General features: G+C 44.3%; 1 long non-coding RNA gene across 1 annotated transcript; it reads left to right on the forward strand.

The window, feature by feature from the left end:
• Positions 1–3: 3 nt before the first annotated feature.
• Positions 4–9,698, forward strand: LOC129786389 (uncharacterized). Its single transcript, XR_008750115.1, has 2 exons — positions 4–1,028; positions 8,952–9,698. It is a non-coding gene; the product is annotated as an uncharacterized LOC129786389 (long non-coding RNA).
• The last annotated feature ends 565 nt before the right edge of the window (positions 9,699–10,263 follow it).

Below are 10,263 nucleotides of genomic sequence, written 5' to 3' on the forward strand. Positions count from 1 at the left end.
AACGTGCACATTTTCAAATTTGTCCCACACAGGAATGCCAACTGAATCATTTGAAAAGTCTCCAAAAAGGGGAGGGGTAGTGACGGCACTTGTGTATGTTTTAGTGTATGTTCTGTTCCTTGTATCCCACTGCTGTGGCAGTGGGTAGTTAGTCTGCCATGGGAGCTCATTAAGAAGAGACTCATAATTTCTCTCTTATATTCCCAAAATTAGATAAAAGTTGTGGAGTGCCACAGTCTGAAGTCCTCCCGCCGGAAGCCACCGCGGTGACTGCAAGAATTCCTCATCGGAGAGCGAAGAACGACGCTGAACCTCCTTCAAGCTCCTTATCCTGGGAGCTGGCGCCCGATACAAATTGAAGGAGCTGAGCACCACCGTTTCGGAGGGATCTACGAGGACCTTGTCAGTCAGGGAGACTCACGTTTGGTGCCTGACAACCTCCGGGAAAGTTTCATCCCGTTGAGTCGGAAGCTCTGTGCCCGTTGAGCGTTCCACATCCCAAAGGTGCGATTTATCACCGTTTGGCTGGACAGGAAGCACCAGCACTAGCACACCGAAGCACCTCACGACCTGGGAAGCTCAATCCCAGTGCTCATTCCCGTCGGGACGTTAAACTCCCGTACGTGCGCTTCATTTGGGCAAGTCCCACGCCCAGTGTATATCATCGCCGGGACGCCAAATTCCCGCGCGTGTCAGAGAAGCTCAAACTCTGCACACTAATCTCCGGGGCGACACAAAACCCCCGTCGAGAAGGCGCCCGTCGAGAAGAAGCACCACGAGAAGAACCTGGGAGACGCTCGTCACCGTCTGAAGAAGATACGAGGGATTTGAATCATCCTGTGCACCACCAGAGACGTACAGCCGCAACGGAGAGCATCAGCGATCAACCCGTCTGCGAGAAAACCCCAAGAGGCCCGTGTAGTTGCAGAGAAGAAGAATAAACGTGTAAATTAGAGGGAAGACCACATCTTCTTATTTTCCTGGCGACTCAGTATTGTTTTATTGGCGCCCAACCCGTGGCGAACCAGGTAAGTACCCTGTTGGTAAAATCTCATGCCCCTGAAGGGATACCCATAACTAGAAAAAAGATCTTTTGAACTTGCGATTCCCGGAATACCGCAACCCCCAAACAAAGCCCCTTTCAGCGAACATTTTGGGGGACCTTTGTGCGAAATTTATTTCCCCATCACCGTTTGGAGCCCCTTTAGAAATCCCCATACGGGACCCCCAAAGAATTGTGGCCTGAAAGCGAAAGTGAATCTATTTTAATATTGCAATTATTTTAATATTTCAATTAATTTTGCCATTGGGTCAAAGTTTCATTTAGGGGGCACTTTGAAAATCACCCGTTGTGGAGACATCCGGGAGCAAAAGATTTTTTTTTTCTTTTTTGCTGTTTTTTCTTTTTTGTAAAGTAGAAGAATCCCCTTGCAGGATTTTAATTTGCAAATTAAATTTAAAGTTAATTTTTATTAAATTATTTTTCCTGAACAATTTATTGCTTCAATTTGAATTAAATTTAAGTTGATTTTACATTGAGGCCAATTCTCCGCCTGATTTCCTCGATTAATTCTTTGAAAATTTTTCCCTGATAAAGAATTTAATTCGAGATTTTGTGGGAATTTTAGGCGAGATTCTTCGCATGTTTTCTTGCATGTTTATGATTTATATGTTGTTGAATTAAGAATTTCGTGGGTTTAAGCATTTATCCACGGAGATTCTGGTCATTTTGAAGCGATTTATTCGCAAATTTTGGTCATTTTGAGGCGAATTTATTCGCTAATATTGAGATTTATTCCTGAATTTTCCTTGTTTGTTTGTCACAATGGTCGGTACTCGAAGAAATCCCTCCACGAACCAACCACCACCTACCACTACCGAACAACCACCCACTAATACGGTGCAGCAACCACCAACCACCTCGGTTGCTAACACCCCTCAATCGTCCATCCCTGTGCGATCTCCGACGATATTTGGGAGTGGCCGAGGCACCCCAATAATTAGATGGGAAGAAAGATTTCAGAACCTAGAAAGGGAAGTAAGGGCTAATCGTGAGATGGTAGAATCGTTTGGGACAGCCACAAGTGAATATTTGGCAACCCTGGAATCCAGGAACAGCGATATTTACCGGGAAATGCAAAGGAATTCCAATGCGATGCATGCACAGATGAATACTTTGGCATCCACAATGAATACCCTGGTAGATAAAGTCGCTCAACTTCAGTTCCAAAACGCCCCTCAAGCGACGTCCAGATCCCAATACGAGCAGACGCCACTGCAGTCACGCATCCCACGCATGGCATCGACAGGGAGATTTAATTCGAACTTAAATGCCACTACATATCACTCTCTTGAGAGCATCCCTGAAGAACTCGGGGCTGTTGGTGGACAAGAAGCTCCCCAAGGCTTAAGCGATCCCCAACATGAGGCACAATCTCAGCCAGGAAGCCTCAATTCTTCCGCCGTTGACTCCGCTTCTGCTCCGTTGAGAAGTCTCAGCACCTTTAAGCCCATTCCACTGAAGGATTGGGGCATTACATTTTCTGGAGATCTCCGGGGACCACGAGTGGGAACCTTCCTCCGTGAAATGGAGCGGATGGCTAATGCGCAGAGAGTGGCCACGGAATCAGTGCTTTCCAGTGTGCATTTGTGTTTGAGTGGCGATGCTTTGAAGTGGTACCGTTCGTGTGAATTGTTTACAAGGTGGGAAGATTTCGCGAGTGCCATTAGAGTTACCTTTGATCGTAGTGATTGCGATTTATCCGTGCGTAGGAGGCTGGAGGAGAGGAAGCAACGTGATGGTGAGCGTGTGGGAGTATTTATTGCGGATATCCGTGCTTTGTTCCGTGAATTGGAGGCACCCCTTGATGAGGGGACCCAGATTCAAATGATCCGTAGGAATCTGCATCCCAGGATCCGGGAATCAATCCTTCTCAGGGAATTTTCTTCTGTCTCTGAAATGGAAAAAGCACTCCGCATTATTGAGAACAATATGTTGATCGCAAGCGAAGATTCCTCACGCCCAAAACCATCTCGTGGTTTATCAGCTGTGGATGCAGTGAATACCACAGCAGCTCCTCGAAGGAATTTCCCGCGGAATAACAGAAGAAATTCTGATCCATCCACACCGCCACGTCCTCGCAATACTTCGTCCATGTGCGTCAATTGCTACCTGGGAGATCACCCACTGGAACAGTGCACTCAGCCTCGCCGTGCTAGAGTATTATGCTACGGATGTGGTGCTGAGAATGTGGTCAGGAGGAATTGTCCCACGTGTTCGGGGGAAGCAGCTCCGGGACACTAGGAGGGATGGTGGATACCGGGAGATCTCCTGCAATCCCTCAAGTCACGATAAATAAACGCAAACGTCATAGGAAAAATAAAAACAATCCCAGAGTTGTCAACAGATAGATAAAGATTTTGAAATTAACGATGAATATTTTTGCGATGAAATGGATGCTTTTGAATTGAGTATTGAGGAATCAGATGATGAATTGGAGCGCATTTTACAGAAAATCCCATTGTATGAAGATCCTAAAGAGGACACCGTAAAGGATACAACATCTTTGAGTTCAGAAGTTCCTCAAACAATAGCGGCTGGTGGATTAGTGAAGGAAACAACTTTAATCGACTTCACTGAGGATGTGTTTGGTTGCTCAGATTTGATTGATTTTAATGATCCTCTCCCCATCTTGCACCCAAATATAACCCAAGCATCCCAAGGATCTGCAGTTACTATTGGGGAAGTAAATGATGTCCCATTGGGAACCCCCAGCGATGATGATTGTAGACCTTATGCGAAGGTGAAAATTTTTGAGCATGAAATTGTGGGATTATTGGACAGTGGAGCTACCCACACATGCTTGGGCAAAGGATCAGAGGAGTTATTGAAGGATATCCATCTGATGGGAAGAAATCCTAAAAATGCCACATACATCCGTACCGCCGATGGAAGCATGCACGAATGTGTTGAACTTGTAGATGTTCCCTTTTCTTTTAACGGCGAAACCCACTTGTTACCTGTCTTGGTTGTCCCTGATTTGACCTCCCCATTGATTTTAGGTGTGGATTTTTGGTTCAAATTTGGCATCACGATAGTCAAGCCTAAGCCTCCAAACTGCGCAGCGTTAAGCAAGAATCCTGTGGTCCTTAGCAGTGAGGAGAGGGCTCGTCTTGACGATGTTATTCCCCAATTTCCCATCACTACGGAGGACAATTTTGGTCGCACCCCCTTGATTACCCACAAGATCGAAACCCTTGACAATGCCCCTGTCCATCAGCGTTGTTACCCAGTCCCTACTCATCTGATGAAGGCTGTGGATGTGGAACTAGATCGACTCTTAAAGCGTGGAGTCATTCGGGAGTGCGAACCGACTCCTTGGTTAAACCCTGTAACAATCAGAGACAAAAAGGATGGGCGGATCAGATTTTGTCTGGATGCGCGGGGACTCAACAGTGTCACGGTGAGAGACACCTACCCCCTTCCTCATATCGAAGCAATCTTATCACAATTGTCCGGTACTCAGTACCTATCCAGCGTCGATCTATCCGAGGCCTTTTTCCAAATTCCACTAAACCCTGCGGATCAACAGAAAACTGCTTTCGCTCTTCCAGGGCGAAAGCTCTACTGTTTTCAAAGAACCCCTTTTGGTTTGGTGAATTCCCCTATGAGCATGGCCCGGTTGATGTCCCTTGTCCTTGGTCATGATCTCGAACCCTTTGTCTACTATTACCTTGATGACATCCTTGTTGTTACCCCTGATTTTGAAACCCATTTGCGCATGCTAAAGGAGGTGGCACATCGGCTCAAGAAAGCAAATTTGACCATCAATCTGGCCAAGTCCAAATTTTGTGTGCCAGAGTTGAGTTTCCTTGGATTGACAGTTTCTCCGGAAGGAATCTCAACGAACACCGAGAAAGTGGATGCCATATTGACCCTCACCCCTCCAAGAACTGTAAAGGGTTTGCGACAGGTCATCGGGATGATGTCTTGGTATAGGAAGTTTATCCCCAACTTTTCTACCACAATCCTACCGCTCACAAATCTCCTGAAGGGAAAGCCTAAGACCATCGAATGGACTGCTGAAGCAGATGAGGCTTTCGAGAAGCTCAAGCAGGCTTTAGTTTCCGCGCCCATATTAGCCACCGCCGACTACTCCAAACCTTTCCGCGTTAAAACCGATAGCAGCGACTTCGGATGCGGAGGTGTCCTAGTACAAGGAGAGGAGGATGAAGAGCGGGTTATCGCTTATATGTCCCGGAAATTTACGGCAGCTGAGCGAAATTATACCACAACGGAGCAGGAGCTTTTGGGAGTGTTGTATAGCATCGAGAAGTTCCGGCAATATCTTGTGGGAGCACGGTTTGTAGTGGAAACCGATCATTCTGCGCTGCAGTGGCTTTTGCGTCTTAAGGAGGCTCGTGGCCGTCTTGCTCGTTGGATTTTGAGGCTGCAGGAATTTGATTTTGATGTGCGCCATCGTCCGGGAAGGGAAAATATTGTCCCTGATGCCCTATCGAGATGCCTCAATGTAGATTCCCTCGCCGAAGTCCGCGATGCCTGGTATGGCTCACTCCTGGACAAAGTCAAGAATAGCCCAGAAAAACATCCCGAATACAAGATGGAGCAAGGACGTCTGTTTAAGCTCTGTAGAGCACAAAATGATCTCGGTGTGGTGGAGCATAGGTGGAAAATGGTGGTTCCGAAGGAGGATCGCGCGGAAGTGATTCGAAAGTACCACGATGAGCCGACTGCAGGGCATTTTGGTTATTTTAAAACCCTCAGTCGTGTGTCCTACTACTATTATTGGCCAAAAATGAGAAAAGAAATTAGTAAATGGATCAAGGACTGTCAAATTTGTAAAGCCTCAAAGGCACCTAATGTACCTTTAGCTCCCCCGATGGGAAAATTTGTTGAAGCCACTAGGCCATGGCAGATCCTTTCCCTTGATTATATTGGGCCTCTTGTAAAATCCTCTAGAGGATATACAGACATTTTAGTAGTAGTTGACCGTTTCTCTAAATTTGTCTTAGCATTCCCCCTTAGAAGCGCTAAGACCCATATGCTCATCGATGTACTTGAGAATCGTATTTTTTGTGTGTTCGGCACTCCCCAAATTATTTTATCTGATAATGGAGTACAATTTGAGTCAAAAGCATTTAAGTCATTCCTCCAAAGTCGCGGTATCCAACATTGGAAAACGCCGTTATATCACCCCCAATCGAATCCAACCGAAAGAGTAAATCGCACCATAGTTACCTCAATGAGGGCTTTTATTAAAAAGCAACATAAAGAGTGGGCAGACAATCTCCACCAAATTCAGTGCGCTATTAATTCTGCGGTTCATGAGGGTACAAAAATGACGCCTTATTTTATTAATTTTGGGCAGGAAATGATTATGAATGCTGACCAGTACACTATTAATTCAATGCAGCCTCCTTTGGGTTTACAGGAGAGACTGAAAATGCTTGAGAATGCCCGAAAGAAAGTAATTCCTAAATTGCGAGATGCACACGATAAAAATTCAAAGGGTTACAATCTGCGAAAACGCGTTGTTGCTTTTAAAGTGGGAGATCTGGTATGGCGGCGTAATTTTGGCCAGTCAGATCAGGCTAAGGGCATTCAGCATAAATTTCTTCGGTGGCTCAAAGCGAGAGTTGTGTCAGTTCAAGGAGATACCTACGAGCTCGAAGACATTAATACAGGGAGAATTGCACGATATCACAAGAAAGATATAAAATCAGATTAACGTCAATATTTCTTTATAAAATCCCAAGATTTTGGATTTTATTCAATATTTTTCCTTTTCCATTTTTCTATACAGATGGGTATGTCTCAATTTAAACTACATAAAATTTTGCTTGGATTTTGAAATGAAAGAAAATCACAAGATTCAGCGATTTTATTCGCAACAAAGGGGATCTGAGGTTGTTCAGAGATTGATTAATCACCCTTTTGTAAATTATTGCAAGGAGCTAAGGAGATTAAAGCAAGTTCCGCTGGAACTAGGTTCTTACTGCCTTTTCTAACTCCCTCCTTATTTATTTTGTTTAATCCGAAGGAAGGTATCGGATTGCCCTTGATAAACTATTGTTGGATCCTCAATAGTCATAAAATGAGGAAAGATTTTGCATGAGCACCTATAGGGTCGCTCCCTAAAAGTTGTCGCTCTGCCTTGGAACATCCTTGGTGAGAGTCCCGTTTTGAAATTTGTCTGAGTCATATTCTGTCGTAGGTGGCAGGAGCTCTTTCGGATGGCATTCGGTTGATTCGCAATCGAAGATGTTTGTTCCTTGAATCTTTTCCCCTGCACTTGGCAGAATCCAAATAAATCCATCCTTCCAAATCCTAAAGAAATTTCATGCACAAGATGCATAGGACCCATCCCACCTAATATGTAGAGTCAATATTCTTTTCGCATCCTCGTCTAATCCGCGAAAAAAAATATATCCATGAAAAATAGAAGGACTCCTGACGTTCGTTACCTGGCGACCACATTGCCGGGTAGGCAGAAAAGTGTCTACGTAGCCGGTATTTATTCTCATGCGTATGCGGATGGACCCCAGGGAAGTAGGTTTTGCCGAACCCCAATTTAGACTCACCCCTTCCTCGTTCTTTTGGTGTCTTCGACTTATGGGCCGCAAGACGTGACCTATGCGAGAATCCCCGGAAGCTCGGACGACCGATAATAGTGGAAGACTGAGTGAGCAGGGGAGGACCGTGTCGTGTCGAGTGGGTGTGACGGAGTATGCCTCAGGGGGAGTGTGTCTGAGTTGGGGGTCTAAAAGACTTGCGGAAGTGGGAAAAATCCAAATCGTATGTGAGACCTATACGTGCGGCGAAGCTCGCGCAATGTGCCAGTCAGGATCACGAAGCCATGATCTTTCGACCCCACATCCGTGTCAAAGGCTCACGTTATGCGAATTACGCGTGGGTCAAATCTTACGAGTTTGCGAAGAGATCATAGAAGATAAGAAGAAGGAGAAGAAATGGAAGAAAAGTTCCATTCATCCCATCATACCTTTCCCCATACAAGCAGCTCCGTGTTGCTAATAGCGAATGCTGGTAAGGAAGGAGAGACGATTGATGTGGAGAAGATGGTGGAGAGAGTCCACGGAAGGAGAAAAGACGAGAGGTCTTTGAAAGAAAGAAGTCATTTTGGAAAATTGAAGAGAGCACAAGAAGCTCTATGATTGAAAATTAAATATAAATGAAGCAAGCTCAAGAAGCTTTGTGAAAGAAAATTTATTATTGTCTTAATCTGCTTAAGAAAAGCTTTGTCTTTCAGCAGAAAATAAAATTTCAATTTTGAATACCTTCAATGAGACCCCCCCCATTCTGCAAAAGATCATCCTAAAAATTTGCCTTACATGTAAAATAACGAAATGTTTCTTGAAATGTCCCTTTCACCTTTATTCTTGTCCGAAAGCTCGGGTGATCATGATGATTACCAAATCATGATGGAAGAAAGATGTGGGAGGTTGAACTGAGGAGTGATGATTTCTTTTGTTAAATTATAAATATTATTTGAGCCTCTTAATAATAAGAGATCTCTAAGATGATCTCAAATCTATATATTGATTATGTCTGGTTAATTTTAATTTAAGCCCTTAGCCTATAAATTGTTCTCTTACTTTTAATCAAATTGGTCTTAAGGCATTCAGCGGAATTGGCAGCGCGAGACATGGGTTAAAAGATTGTTCTCAAAGCTCGATTCTGAATTATATGATCATTCTTTTTTTTTTTTTTATAAAATATTCTTATGTTGCGGAATGCCAACTGAATCATTTGAAAAGTCTCCAAAAAGGGGAGGGGTAGTGACGGCACTTGTGTATGTTTTAGTGTATGTTCTGTTCCTTGTATCCCACTGCTGTGGCAGTGGGTAGTTAGTCTGCCATGGGAGCTCATTAAGAAGAGACTCATAATTTCTCTCTTATATTCCCAAAATTAGATAAAAGTTGTGGAGTGCCACAGTCTGAAGTCCTCCCGCCGGAAGCCACCGCGGTGACTGCAAGAATTCCTCATCGGAGAGCGAAGAACGACGCTGAACCTCCTTCAAGCTCCTTATCCTGGGAGCTGGCGCCCGATACAAATTGAAGGAGCTGAGCACCACCGTTTCGGAGGGATCTACGAGGACCTTGTCAGTCAGGGAGACTCACGTTTGGTGCCTGACAACCTCCGGGAAAGTTTCATCCCGTTGAGTCGGAAGCTCTGTGCCCGTTGAGCGTTCCACATCCCAAAGGTGCGATTTATCACCGTTTGGCTGGACAGGAAGCACCAGCACTAGCACACCGAAGCACCTCACGACCTGGGAAGCTCAATCCCAGTGCTCATTCCCGTCGGGACGTTAAACTCCCGTACGTGCGCTTCATTTGGGCAAGTCCCACGCCCAGTGTATATCATCGCCGGGACGCCAAATTCCCGCGCGTGTCAGAGAAGCTCAAACTCTGCACACTAATCTCCGGGGCGACACAAAACCCCCGTCGAGAAGGCGCCCGTCGAGAAGAAGCACCACGAGAAGAACCTGGGAGACGCTCGTCACCGTCTGAAGAAGATACGAGGGATTTGAATCATCCTGTGCACCACCAGAGACGTACAGCCGCAACGGAGAGCATCAGCGATCAACCCGTCTGCGAGAAAACCCCAAGAGGCCCGTGTAGTTGCAGAGAAGAAGAATAAACGTGTAAATTAGAGGGAAGACCACATCTTCTTATTTTCCTGGCGACTCAGTATTGTTTTACAGTGGAAAGAAAGTGAGTAAGAAAATAGAAAAAAAGAAAGAAAAAATTGTGGATTAAGATGAAACAATAATAGCCACAGATATATTTAGATTTTAGCATTACACATAAAAAAATGAAATGAAAAGCTGAAGAAATTACCTATAAACTTAATTAATATTTAAAAGAAAAAAAAAAGAAAGATTGTGCAACAGTGATGTTGGATGCTGAAAGATGATGGAAGAAGAAAAAAAAATTAACTGCTAGCGCAAGTTTGGCTTGCAAAATTGTACAATATCTCATTTTTAATTGTAAAATGTTCAGTCTATCGTTGTCACTGAGATAAAGAGAAAAAGAAATAAGGAAGGTAGGTAAGAAAAAAAGAGGATATTTCAAGGTATAAGAAAGAGATAAGTAAACAAAAAAAAATTTATTTGAATGCTGCACTTTTATGAAGAATGCACTCAAAAGAATCTCTCATTGTTGTAGTTGTAGTAGAGTGTCCTTGCAAGATTGAAATGCGTGAGAAATATTCTTTTTTTTGGA

The sequence above is a fragment of the Lutzomyia longipalpis genome, chromosome 1 (assembly GCF_024334085.1).
Source record: "Lutzomyia longipalpis isolate SR_M1_2022 chromosome 1, ASM2433408v1".
Taxonomy (NCBI): domain Eukaryota; kingdom Metazoa; phylum Arthropoda; class Insecta; order Diptera; family Psychodidae; genus Lutzomyia; species Lutzomyia longipalpis.